The following is a 12,741-nucleotide window of genomic DNA, read 5'->3' as shown; positions in this document are numbered from 1 at the left end:
AAGTGAGTTTTTCAGTGCGGCCACGGCCGAGTGAAAGACTCCATTGTCGGCCTCTGTGCAGCCGTGTCCATAATAAGCCCGTCCGAGTGTGAAGCCGTCACAGCTGCAGCGACAATGTACCTGTCACGGCTCTGAGCGGCCGGCCCGTAAGTCTACAGCTCGTCAATGAGCTGCTACAGCTGCTGTTGTTCCGGCCGCCTGACTCCCCACCTCTGCTTTTTTCAAACTGGCCAATTAAAATGTTAATTTTATTCTCCTTGGCCGTATGGCGGCCTCGACGTTTGGACCGCACGCACGTAGACAGGAAGCTCACCTAGCCTGGCGTTTCTGCAGTGGAGATTTACAGGAAAGATACAAGGGTGCAGTGACATGTGACCGGTGCTGGCCAGTAATCAATCAGTCATATTATTACTGCGAGTAGGGACTGACACCAGTTTGTTGCTCTTCTTGCAGATGTTAGTTGTCTGAAGTTCAAACTCTGACGGCTGAGAGACGAGGGCAGGAGACAGGAGCCTGCCTCCGTCAGCCACCAGGAAATGGACGTAGAAGTGACGGACTATTTGAGGTCGAGGTGGAAGAACAGAACTCCGACCATCCAGCTCACCAGCGGAGCGACAGTCTGATCAGAGAAGCTGCTGTTAATGATATAATCATTATTTCACTTCGGACCTTGGTTAATATATCAGGGCTTTAATAACAAAACAGGAAGCTATGAAATCACCCTAAATGTGTGATGTTTAATGTTCTGTAAAACCGTTAAATACTCCCTGCTTCTCTTATGAGAAAATACTTTAGTTAAAAATCTTCAGAGACTATTGTTTATAAAGAGGTTTGATTGTTGACGCCTGTTCCAATAGAGAAAGTAACTGATTACTCTTCCTGAGTAACTGGAATGTGACAAGATAAAATTAAACAGCAAGAAAACGTTGCAGGAAGGAGAAGAAGTGTCCGAGACGTTCAGTGAGTAAAGAGTGAAGTCAGTCATTAGTGCTCTGCAGCAGATGTGTTGAAGGTGGGCGAGTCAGTAAAACAGGATGAGGTTATGGTATTGTACCATCTGCACAGTAGGCTCTCTCTCTCTCTCTCTCTCACACACACACACACACACACACACACACACACACACACACACACACACACACACACACACATCCTGTAAACAGCAGAACAACAAGCTGCATCCAGCTCGCAGTCTGTGAACTTTAAACCAAGTTGCTTCCCCCCCGTCAAACAAACAAAGTAAATCAGCATCAACAGACAACACGCTGCATAAATATCCAGGTTCCAAACATCAGCCCCTCTGCACATGGCCCCCCCCCCCCACCCCACCCCCCACCCCCCGACCCCCACCCCATCCACCAGAGGGTTAAATGAGAGACGCACACCTCCAGCTTCCTACGCCCATCTGGGTCTATTTTCACTGGAGGTAAGGAGCTGCTGATGAGGTGGTCGATCATGTCATCTCCTCCTGCTCCTACGCTTTGTTCCACAGACTGACCGCAGCATTGCACACAACTTCAATTCAAACTTTGAATATTATTTAAAAACAAACAAAGACTCTGAGGAGAAATCCATCCTAAAAAAAAAAAAAAAAAGCTGCTGTTGGCAAACCAACCTGCCACTTTCAGGCCCATTTTTGCTGCGTGGATGCCTGTTTTTATTTTTAGATATTTCTAGCACATTGTTCTACAACCGTTCGGAGGAATGAAGAGACAAAAATACCAACTTCTGCTCTGGAAGTAAACAGATCCCAGAGCAGTGCAGTGAGATTTAGATTGAGGAGCAAACAAACTTAACTTCACCAGCTGAAAGTAACAGCAGGGATTCTGGGATTTTTCTGACTGAACTTTGGAAAATGTAGGAAAAAGGTTGGTGAGCTTTAACGTCATTTCTGTGAAAAAACTAAAGGAAAAACTGGAACATAAACATAATGAATGAAAGTGGTTAAATACAAGCAAACGACTGTCGTTTTGAACGACAAGAGCTGCTGGTGACGCGTCACGCTGAGGTTTCAAGAGGCTCAGAAACGAGCATAAAGAGCTAACCTGCTAGCAGCAGCAGATAACTGTGTAGTAATCTGATCTTTCTAAACTCTGCACCTGTTAGCCACTCAAAAATCCAAGATGGCCGCCATTGATGCCTTTTTTTCGCAATAAATTCATCCACCGTTTTCTATTATTGCTCAAAGAAAGAAGAAGAAGCTTGCTAACTAGCCTAACACTAGCGAGTTAGCCTAGCGAGCTAATGTTAAGACAAGTTAACAAGTAGACTGTCGACTCTTGCAGAACCTTTGGTTTGTCATTCATAACAAAATGTGTTTAATGGAGAAGTTTTCACATCACATATTTGATCCCGTTGGTAAAATTCTGTGGCAGAAGTGGCTGATGGGATTTTTCTAATGAAAGGCCCCAGAGGGAGAGACATGTTTCTGTGCTTGTACCCGCTGCTCTAACAGCACAGTACGCCCCGTGTCAGCTTCGCTGGGTGCACTTGGGTTTGAAGCCGAGAGCCTGAGCAGATCACTTCATTAGGCGGAGGGGGAAAAGCCAGCAGATGTAAAATGCCACCAGATGTTTCAAACTCCGCTAAACTGCAAAAAAACGGCGTTCATTAACGGCATCACTCCGACCGACTGGGAACCACAATGAAGCCACAGTCTGAGGGCAACGCTGACATTTCAGTGAATAGTTGCACAGCCCACACTGGCAGTCATTATCGTGGAGGTAACAAGCAGGGAGGAGGGGGGAGGGGGGTGAATACTCGGCTTTGAAGCTGCAAGGAGGCAAACGGCGAACACAAGTATGTTTGTCTCATGGCTGCGAATAATTCTAGCAATGAATATCAATGTCGGGATAATGTGAGGATAATTACCACTGTGCTGCTTCGCTCCTCTTTCTGCACAACGCAGGAACTCGCAGAGGCAGAGAGAGTCATGAAAACATGATTGGAATCAGTGACTCATTTTCTGCTTCTCACCAGCCTACAACACCACCCACCCAGAAACACACACACACACACACACACACACACACACACACACACACACACCTGCTCCACGCTCACACAGTAAGTGTTCTTGATGTGCTACCGCTGCAGATCTGCAGAACGTCCTCTGACGCCTGCTGTGTTCTTGTGGCACGTCTTCCTCGCCGAAGCCGCCTCACACGCCGAAGAGGCTCTTCTTCCTAAAAACGCTGAGTCACGCGTGAATTCGGCTCCGAAACGAGGCCCGAGAAACGCGGCAGAGGCGACGTGGGAAACCGGAGCGCGCGTAATAAAGGGTGTCCTATGGGTGTCCAACGCTCAGCTGACTCCTCGTTCAGTTGTTTCCACCAACACACTGATGAAGTCAATGGTTGCAGAACAAGTGAAGCTCACTAACAGCTGCTGTGTAGAACAGAAGGTTCTCGACTCGGGCTGGTCTCCATAGAAACTGACCCGCAATTTGGATACGGCACTCGGCCGTATTGCGATTTCGATTATTCTTACGATTTAATCGCAGATATGACTAAAGACAAAGACTGAGCTGCTGTTTGTCAAATCATCACTCAGAGAGAAAGTTTGAAGAGACGATGTCTATCTTTTTTTACATCGTCTCTCAGCCTCCGTTGTCAGGGTAACAAACTGCTGCTCCACCTCTCTGCCACAGAGAGTGTGAGGTCAGACTCACGACTCTCTTCTATGAAAACAGCTGAACTTTGTCACTAGGTGCTTTTTTGAAAAACTGGTCATTAACCCTCTGAGGTCGACGGATGTTTCTATTCATATCTTTGTGATAAATATGGTTCAATGTTGTTAAAACCTGTGGACTCTCAACTTTCTGTTTCACCTTCTTGTGAGATTGTACATGAGTGAAAGCCGCAGCTGGAAGGCCTCGAAGCAGAGTGAGAGAAAAACGCTTCGACTCTGTGATATTACAAAATCTCATTTTAAGCATTTATTATACATTTATCTACGATTTCACTCATATATTTTGTATGAACCTGAGACTTAAACACATTTCAGTTCATCCACGTCAGTAATTTGGAGAATTTCAAAAACCAGGCTTCAGTTTTTCAGCATTCGGGTTGACCTCACATTGACCCCCGCGGCACACGACCTCACTGCAGCGCTGCGGCTCCAAGATGGAGGCGGTAGCAAGCGTGAAGACATGAAGGAATCCAACACTTTAGCTCTCAGCCGTCTTCATGGGTCGTCCTGTAACAACATCCACGTGCCGCTCCAGTGACGAAGGACACGCGAGGTGGCAGCTCAGGACTGAAACACCTGCAGCCAACGTTAACGCACCACAGGTACCTGTTCGTACTAGAGACAGCAGATCGGCCTCTGGCAAACAATCTCAGCTACTGATGGCCAGCTGGTGGGAATCTGTGTGTGTGTGTGTGTGTGTGTGTGTGTGTGCTCGCTCCGCTATCCCCATGACCCACATGCATTCGAAGACAAGGAAAATCCTCCAGAACGAGCATGTGTTACTGTCCGTCCATCTGCCGTCAGTGTGTACACGAGGTTATTCTCATATGGTGACGTGATGCGAGTAAACATGCCTGAACTCATCCACGTGTGTGTGTGTGTGTGTGTGTGTGTGTGTGTGTGGAGTGTGTGCAGCGTCGTACCTCTGGTTTTCAGCGTTTCAGGATCTTTATTTCCTCCACATTGCTTTGTTGCGCCGCCAAAACAAGAGGCCCTGCAGGGACACACAGATGCTCAATTATTAATCGTCCCCATTCAATAAAACATGGATATCAACTGCGTGTGCCAACCGCCGTCATTCACGCTTCTTTGTGAAAATAGGTCTTGGCGAAGCTTTCCCAGAATGCTTCGGGACGACGCCAAGGGACTGTCGGCCTTAACTTCTATCAGTGCGGCTTTTTGTCACCCATCGTCACGGTGATCAAACACAGATTCGTCCAGTGTCGGAGCCGCCGGCGTCGACCTGCGGCCTGAGTGACGGCCACGTTCCACGGCTCTGGAGCTTTTCTGTTTTTCTCCAGGTGGATTTTTTTCATCATTCATAAATGTGGAGCATCGAAACTCCCTGACGCCACCTGGCGCTGCACTTCTCATTTCAAATGGAGGCTGTGTGATTATTCTACAGGAAAGAAAAAAAAGACTCATCTTTCCTCCCTGTTTATCCAGAGTCACGTAAAATACAAACTGCGTGAAGTTTTGACTAACGGCTACAAAGGTTGTTTTGTGAGGTCACACTGACTCTGACCTTTGACCTTTAGCCACCACAATCTAATCAGTGCAGGTATCGTGTCCACGAGAATCGTACGGAGCCAGTCGACTGTCGACGGACCGGTCTCTGCCCTGGACGTACACGGACACACACACACACAAACACACACACACACACACACACACACACATCCAGCAGTTTTAATCACTCACTTATATTTTTTCTGGAACGTCTCTCTCAACCCTGAAGGTTCAAACCTCCAGTAACGAGAGAATAAATGCTTTGTAAATCTCAGAACTGTGGAAAACTGAGCAGTGAAACCATTTACAGTTGTGATAAAGGAGCTCAGATCTTTTAGTTCTCCTGCTTTGGTAAATTTCTTCGCTGATGCTTTGATTGAGACTCAATAACTCCCGACATCAGAATAAGTCCTTTGTAAACTTCAGAGCTGTGAGCGAAAAAAAAAAAAAGTGCAGAACTAACCCATGAAGGGCTTTTCTGATGCACTACATGGCAACTTTTATTCAGCAGATAAATCTCCACCAGGCGTGGATAAACTTTACAGTAGCTGCCAGCTCTCTGACTGACAGCACAATCACACAGTGGAGTCATTGTGTGGCGGCAGGGTCGGGGGTTAACTGCATGGTGCGCCTCCTAACTGCCCTTTCTTCACAAAAGACGCGCTGTCTCTGCTGCCAAATACGGTCCAACTCATTAGCTGCTGCTCTGACTTTAAAGCTCGGCCCTTGCTGATCTAATTTAATCTATCTCCGTGGCTTCACTGTTTGTTAGCGGAGCGGCACGGACGCTGCAGATGCATGCGGCTTCGCTGATGTGATGCAATCGTTTGTTTTGCAAAAAGCAGCCGCCCACGTGAAAAGCTGCTGCTGCTGGTGGTTTGTGGGGGTCTGTTACATGAATGTTTCCTGTTATTGGCTGTATTAAGCCTCCACAGACGGAACAATTCATTTGACTTTGAAGTGAGCTGATTTTATCTGCACAAAATCAATACATGTGAAGCAGAGCATGATGGGGAAACAACCTGAAAAATATACATTATTTTGTGTGAAGCCCATTTTTATCTGGACAGTCACGCTCAGGTGGAACCTGTCACTGCAGATTATTATCAGCCGAAGTTCGTTTCGAAAACAGCGTTGGAAGCCGTCACCGCTCGCTCGGCCCTTCCTACTGTTTTTAATCCAAAATCCCCCGGTGGAACAGCTGACTGGCAGACGTGGGCGTAGAGAGTGAGGTGGTGTAGAAATAGTAGAGGAAGAGACAGCGGAAAAAACAAAAACAAAGATAACGAGGACAACAGGAAGAAGATGTCTTACACTTCCTTTCCACTTTTTCTCACCTGCTATAAATGACATTACACACCTTCTTTTATTTTACTCTCTCTTGTAGTCAGGGCAGGGAGGACCGTTACTATAGTAACGTCATTACTATAGTGGGATGTGAGTAAAGTGCAGGTAGTGTTGAAACGTCCAGCCAGGAACTAACCAGCGTTTTCAGCTGCTGGTTGCCCCGTGTTTATTTTAGAGCCGTGTGAGGGAATCTCAAAATACTCCGCCGACCTCAGTGTGAGCGAAACATGTGATTTAAGTCTTCACCAGCAGAAAATTGCCATTTGGCCGCCCCACATGTCTGTGGACTCCTTCTCCTCCTCCTCCGCTCTCTGCCCGTCGGCCCAGGCAGTCATGGCGACGGGCTCCCAGCAGGCCTTGCTGCGAGTGTTGTGGATCCCCACCCCCCCACCCCCCCCCGGCCCCAGAGGGAGAGCTGACTCTTGTCTTTTCATCAGCAGCCCCTCTAATAAAACATAATGGCAGTGGGGCTGCGGGGCGAGTCATTCAGCCACACTGAGCTGTCACATGACCCAGCGGAGGCACAACGGGTTCACTCATTCTGCCGCTGCCTGGCTACCGGGGCGGATGAGTGGGCTACCGGACTGAAGTGACACACAGAAGGTGCCTGACCTCTGGGCGGGAAGGCGAGTGCTGAGCCGCACAGCCAGAGTTCAAGGCGGGAAAAAAAAATCAGGCTTTGTGCCGATTCTTTTTATTTCGCTTAGCTTCATTTCCTCCGAGGACGCTCGCTGCCAACTCCATACACTGTATGTATCTATTAGAGCAACTGTCACTGCCAGCCCCCGTCTGACGGCCTGGGGAGGCTGAGCCCACTCTGTTCTCCTTTAAACGCTTGATCACTGTTTTATCCGTCAATTACTTTTATCAGTGATTCACTGATTAAACTAGAATTACCCCACATCCCTGTTTATTTCAGATATTGCTGTGTGAAGTCTGGAGTAATGGCCTTTGACCTTTGACCACCAAATCTAATGGACGAACTTTTAAATGACCATGTTTAATTAAATTTATTTAATTATCTAAGTTGTTTTTGTTGAGATATTTTTGTTGAGTTTAGACACTTTAAAGGGAAATTAAACTTTAACTTTCAGTGTTTTGGGTGTAAGACACAGGAACGGTACAAATATACACACAAGGGTCAGTGGAAAAAGAAATGAACAACTATTGACTTTTAAGTTATTTATCAGGCAATTTCTAGACTGAAGCATTATTCATCATCGTTATCTATTGATTGAAAAAATAATCATCAAATCTTCCAAAAATGAGAAGAATTGTTGGTTCCTTCTCAAAACAGCTGTATATTTCCTCCACACTGAGAACAGTAACAACAATGAAACAGAGGAAACTTCACACGTAAAGAGTCTGTACAATTCACCGCCTCAGCTACAGGGACACGCTCCCTCACTGGCTTCCCACCCGCGATCACAGCCGCTCATACTCTTCAGGGACCGGGGGGCCAAGTCGGAGGTGCCCCCCCCCCCCCGCTTTCCGTCTACGCCGCAGACGGAGCCGTTCCCTGTACAACCGAACATAAAGCTCCTCGTCAGCCGCCCACGTCTGGTTCAATTCAGGGCCAGTCTCTGAAGGGGATGTAGGGCTCTTTGCCATTTCAATAATAGCTGCATTTGCAAAGCTTACAGCTGCAGGCTACAGCCTTTACACAGATTTAGAGCAACCTTACAGACGGTGGGGTAGTTCAGTCGTACTAATATATTTCCGCTGCCTGTGGGGTTTTTTAAATTTTTTTTCCTGAAACGTTGCATGAAGTTTCTGGTGAAGACGTGACATGCTAGCACTCCGGTTAAATCCTCAACGTTTCACCCGCGTTCCCACGAGCCCTGACGGATGTGATGCGATGTGATTGACAGGTCAGGACCGTCGATGGGCCGCCGGCCCTCACACGCAGAGGCTGACTGACAGACGCCGCTGAGGAGCGGATTAAAATGGCCAGTTTTCCTCCCGGCAGATTAGAGTTCTCTCTGCGCTGGATTCAAACGTGGAGAAAAATAAAAACCCCAACTGTAACGACACGTTTGACTTTGAGGGCGACAGAGCGTCTTGTTTTCCAGCAGAAACTTGACTATGAGCTTGACCTTTTGACCCGTCAGTAACCTGAGATAATCACTAACTGGGATCAGCGCCTCACGGTCGTCTGCCTCCACCACTCAGACCAGTCTCAGATTACGTCCCTGTCATAACTGCTGTGTGTCTCGAGTAAAAGTGTTGTTTTTGTGAGGTCACACTGGCCTTGACCTTTGACCTTTGACCAACAAAATCAAATCGGAGCGAGCGAAGCCGCGTTGACCGGCTTCTCCAACCCTGATCAAAACCACACTGTATATACAAAATGTCCACAGAGGGAGGAGTCGCATCTCTGGCGTCGGGGGGTTGTCAACATGTGACAAGGCGTCCTGAAGATAAAGCCCTGTCACTCTGCCAACAGGGGTTTATCCCTTGGTGATGTCACAGCCGGTGATGAAGGCCCCAGCGCCAACATGACGCCACAGACCTGGACGAGCGATCGTCTCCTTTGTCAGCATCTGGCAGCTGCATCAGCAATGCAGAGAAAATGACGCTGCACAGTCAAGGCGAGAGCGCGGAGTTACACAGAGGGCAGACAGGAAGCAGAGTTCAGGAGACTGTGTGCTGCAGTGGAAATTGGCCATAATAGAATCTCTCTGATACACGGTTACTGTCTGAGGCTCAGAAGACTTTTTCCACATAAACAGAAACTCCCATTGAGCTCCGGGAGGAAACCTGCGTGCACGAAGCTAAATCAGAAACAGTGGAATTCATACAAAACCATAAAGCGATGCATTTTTGCAATGCAGATTTTCCAGCAGCGTGGTGCACGTGCAGCACAGTCTGGCTTTGTTGAGGCAGAATATGGCCTTTGTCACTCACACATGACATTAGACGCAGCTGGAAATTTCACAGCAAGTTAATTATGTATGAAAAACGTCTCTCGGCTATTAACATATGTAGAGACACGGGCGCTTTTGTTTTCCCCCTCAAAATACAAACACTTGTCACGGGTCCGCCCGCCGCCGCCGCGGTAAACATATCATTAATAAATAACGAAGCGTAGTGAGATGGTGTCGTTCTCCTCGCTGAAAGGGCGAGCGAGGAGAACGACGCCCACGTGATTGCTGCCTCCAGACGCTCCAGTGTTCACTGTGCTCTTACAGCTAGTCGTCAACACGGAACCATCCCATAATTCACATCAGAGCCAGATACAGATCAGAAAGTTATTAATAACAATATTGAGATCAATTCACAACTTTAACTTTTAAAAATCTTTCTTGTATTTCTCTGCAGTCGACACACTGGAAAGGTGGAAACATAAGTGTCACCGTGTTGTCGTGTGTTAACCGCCACTGTGTCTGTTTACCAGCTCTGTTTCTGTTTCTGTTTGTGTTTGTGAAAAGAAGAGAGAGAACTAGTTAACACACTGCGCTCGGCAACTGGTGAAAACGGCCCCCACCGGCAATAATATCATCTTTTTGCCTAGAAAATAAAAGCAGCAACGCTTCATTTCAAGCTTTTGTGAGCTTTTATTCTGAAAAAAATTCCAACTTTTCCTCACCTCTGGAAGACTATTTCCTGTGGTAGTCATTGGCCTGTCAGTCGCCTGGCAACAAGAAGTATCACAAAAAAAAAACTAAACTGAAAAATAAAGGGGGAAAAAGGAATTGATAATCGATTGAGAGAAATGAAAGAAAGATTAAAGACATCTTTGCTCATGTTCGCACTCTGTAGATCTATAACTGCAGGGGAACTGTGTCAGCATGTTTACATAAAGTAGAACAAACCACCAACCAGGTCAGTGAGAGACACAACATTTATAGTAAATACTCTGACACAGGAAGTAAAACATCCACCTGGCCACACATTAACGCTCTTCAACACATTAGGACTCTTTAGTTTCGGACCACGCCTTTCTACACTTTCAAACACTGTGAAAACTTTCCATTTTAACTTTTTCTATCGCTGCGTCTCCGAGCGCCACGTGATGCCGTGGACCTCTGGATCTCCGGCTCCCTGCTCGGACAGATGTGTCTGAAACCTGCTGCAGGACTCTCCCAGCTGCCGGCCCACGGGCCTCGGCACCGGGGTGACCTCTCAGGTCGGGTGGCTGGCTGGCAGAATTAAAAGATTTCTGCTCGATTCATTCAGCGGTAAGGTTTTTAAACATACACCGAGGCGCTCCAATGCACTATTGAACTCATGAATAAAGGCTAAATGGAGTCGAGAGCTAAATGGAATTGGAGAGATTAAGAAAAAAAGCGAGGGAGATTAAAAATGGAAAATGTTGAGCAGGATATGAGAGAAAGCCGTGTGTGCTGGTGCTCTCATGCCTTGCCTGTGCTCCAGATGTAAATGAGCAACTGTGATTATGTTCACAGGAAATGAAGCCACACTCGACGACCAGCAAACTGACTTTGCACATTTCGGGGGGGGGGGGGGGGACGACGCTGCACGCTGAGCACAAACACAAAGAGGAGCGGCGGCAGGTGGAAGTGGTGGGCTGATAAGGATTGTGCGCGATGCGATCAGCGTGATAGGATCTGTGTCACTCCAGCTCCTCGAAGCGAGACAAACAACTCCTGCTAATTGAATTCCTTTTGAAGAAACACCCCTAAGACGGACATCTCCGTGGGGCCCCGGTTTTGACAAGCTTTCATGCAAGTGCATCGCTTTCACACATCATTTCCTCCCATGGTGTCACTGCAACAATGATCCAGCGGCAGACGGCCCGGCTCGCAAACATCCCTGTTTTTAATGAAGCTGATGGATCGTGTAAGAGGGAAAGTTCTGGGTTTTTCTAATTAGCAGAGAAAGAAAACTCGGGAGTTGTGGTAGCGAGACGCTGGAGGGGCGGATCATATGATCTGTAGCTCTGCTCTCACATGTCAGCGTTACGTCCCCACCGGCTCTTCATACCCTGCGTTCATTTATCCGTCTGTAACAATAACTTCATTGGAGCCTGCGAGTATACGTCACGACTCCGCCACCAACTGCAGGGACGCAGGAAGAGAGAGACACATTTCATCCCCCTCTCCACTGGAAGCGTCACACAAAGGACGGCATTGTTGTGGTCGTCTCGCTGACCTCTGAGGTCCTGGCGTGATGCTGAGCGCCATGAGCCGGGGCCGCCACACCCACTGCGAGCTCCCTGTGACGACGTCAGCTCCTGGACTGGGGGTATCCCAGGCCGTCTACACCGTGCATGTACTCTTATCTGACGACGTGCATGAGCCGCCTCCGTATATATAATAAATCATTACATATTACAGGTGCAAGGATACGCAAAACATTTCAGTACAAACCTCAGTTCTGAACATTACGATACTTTTCATTTATTATGAATTTCTTTTACTATTTCAAACTAACTCAGTAACAAACTGGCCATAATTTCAAATGGGATGATTTGTTAAATAAAACACATAATAATAATAATAATAACAACAACAATAATAAAAAAATCTAGGAATTATTGATATTGCTGTAATAACAAAGATCAATCAAAGTGCAAATGATTGATACATTCACTCTATTCTCGTGTTTTCATAAAGATTAATGTATCCACATCGTCCTCACAAGGGGCAGATCTTTTTTTTACCTTTATTTTGATAGTGAGAGAGAGAGAGAGAGAGACTGAGAGAGAGAGAGACAGAGAGAGAGAGAGATAGAGAGAGAGCGAGAGACTGAGAGAGAGAGAGACAGAGAGAGAGCGAGCGAGCGAGAGAGAGAGCGAGAGATAGAGAGAGAGAGAGACAGAGAGAGACAGAGAGAGAGAGAGACACAGAGACAGAGAGAGAGACAGAGAGAGAGACAGAGAGAGAGAGACAGAGAGAGACAGAGAGAAAGAGAGAGAGAGAGAGAGAGAGAGACAGAGAGAGAGAGACAGAGAGAGAGAGAGAGAGAGACAGAGAGAGACAGAGAGACAGACAGAGAGACAGAGAGAGAGAGAGAGAGAGAGAGAGAGAGAGAGAGAGAGAGAGAGAGGATGACATACAGCAAAGGGCCACAGGTCCTTTATATAAGGCGATGTAAGTTTGTTGTTGAATTGTTTTTGTGTGTTTATACGATCTAGAAATTTTACTCTGACAACAAACAAACCAAAAATAAATGTAATTCAGGGTCCAGTTGCTCATCAGCGGATGAGATGGGATATTGATTGCTCAGTTG

At 47.0% G+C, this 12,741-nt stretch overlaps 1 protein-coding gene across 5 annotated transcripts in view; it reads right to left on the bottom strand.

Moving 5' to 3' along the window:
* Positions 1–12,741, bottom strand: part of fynb (FYN proto-oncogene, Src family tyrosine kinase b) — a 58,241-nt gene that overhangs the window by 41,854 nt on the left and 3,646 nt on the right. For 4 of the 5 annotated variants that reach the window (XM_056363391.1, XM_056363387.1, XM_056363392.1 and 1 more), the window contains exon 2: positions 4,614–4,684. The exons of the other annotated variant lie outside the window; for it this stretch is intronic. The gene's annotated coding sequence lies outside the window, so the exon portion shown is untranslated. The remainder of the gene's footprint in view (positions 1–4,613; positions 4,685–12,741) is intronic. 5 annotated transcript variants of the gene reach the window in all.

The sequence above is a fragment of the Seriola aureovittata genome, chromosome 19 (genome assembly GCF_021018895.1).
Source record: "Seriola aureovittata isolate HTS-2021-v1 ecotype China chromosome 19, ASM2101889v1, whole genome shotgun sequence".
NCBI lineage: Eukaryota > Metazoa > Chordata > Actinopteri > Carangiformes > Carangidae > Seriola > Seriola aureovittata.
This window is presented reverse-complemented; position numbering and strand designations above follow the sequence as displayed.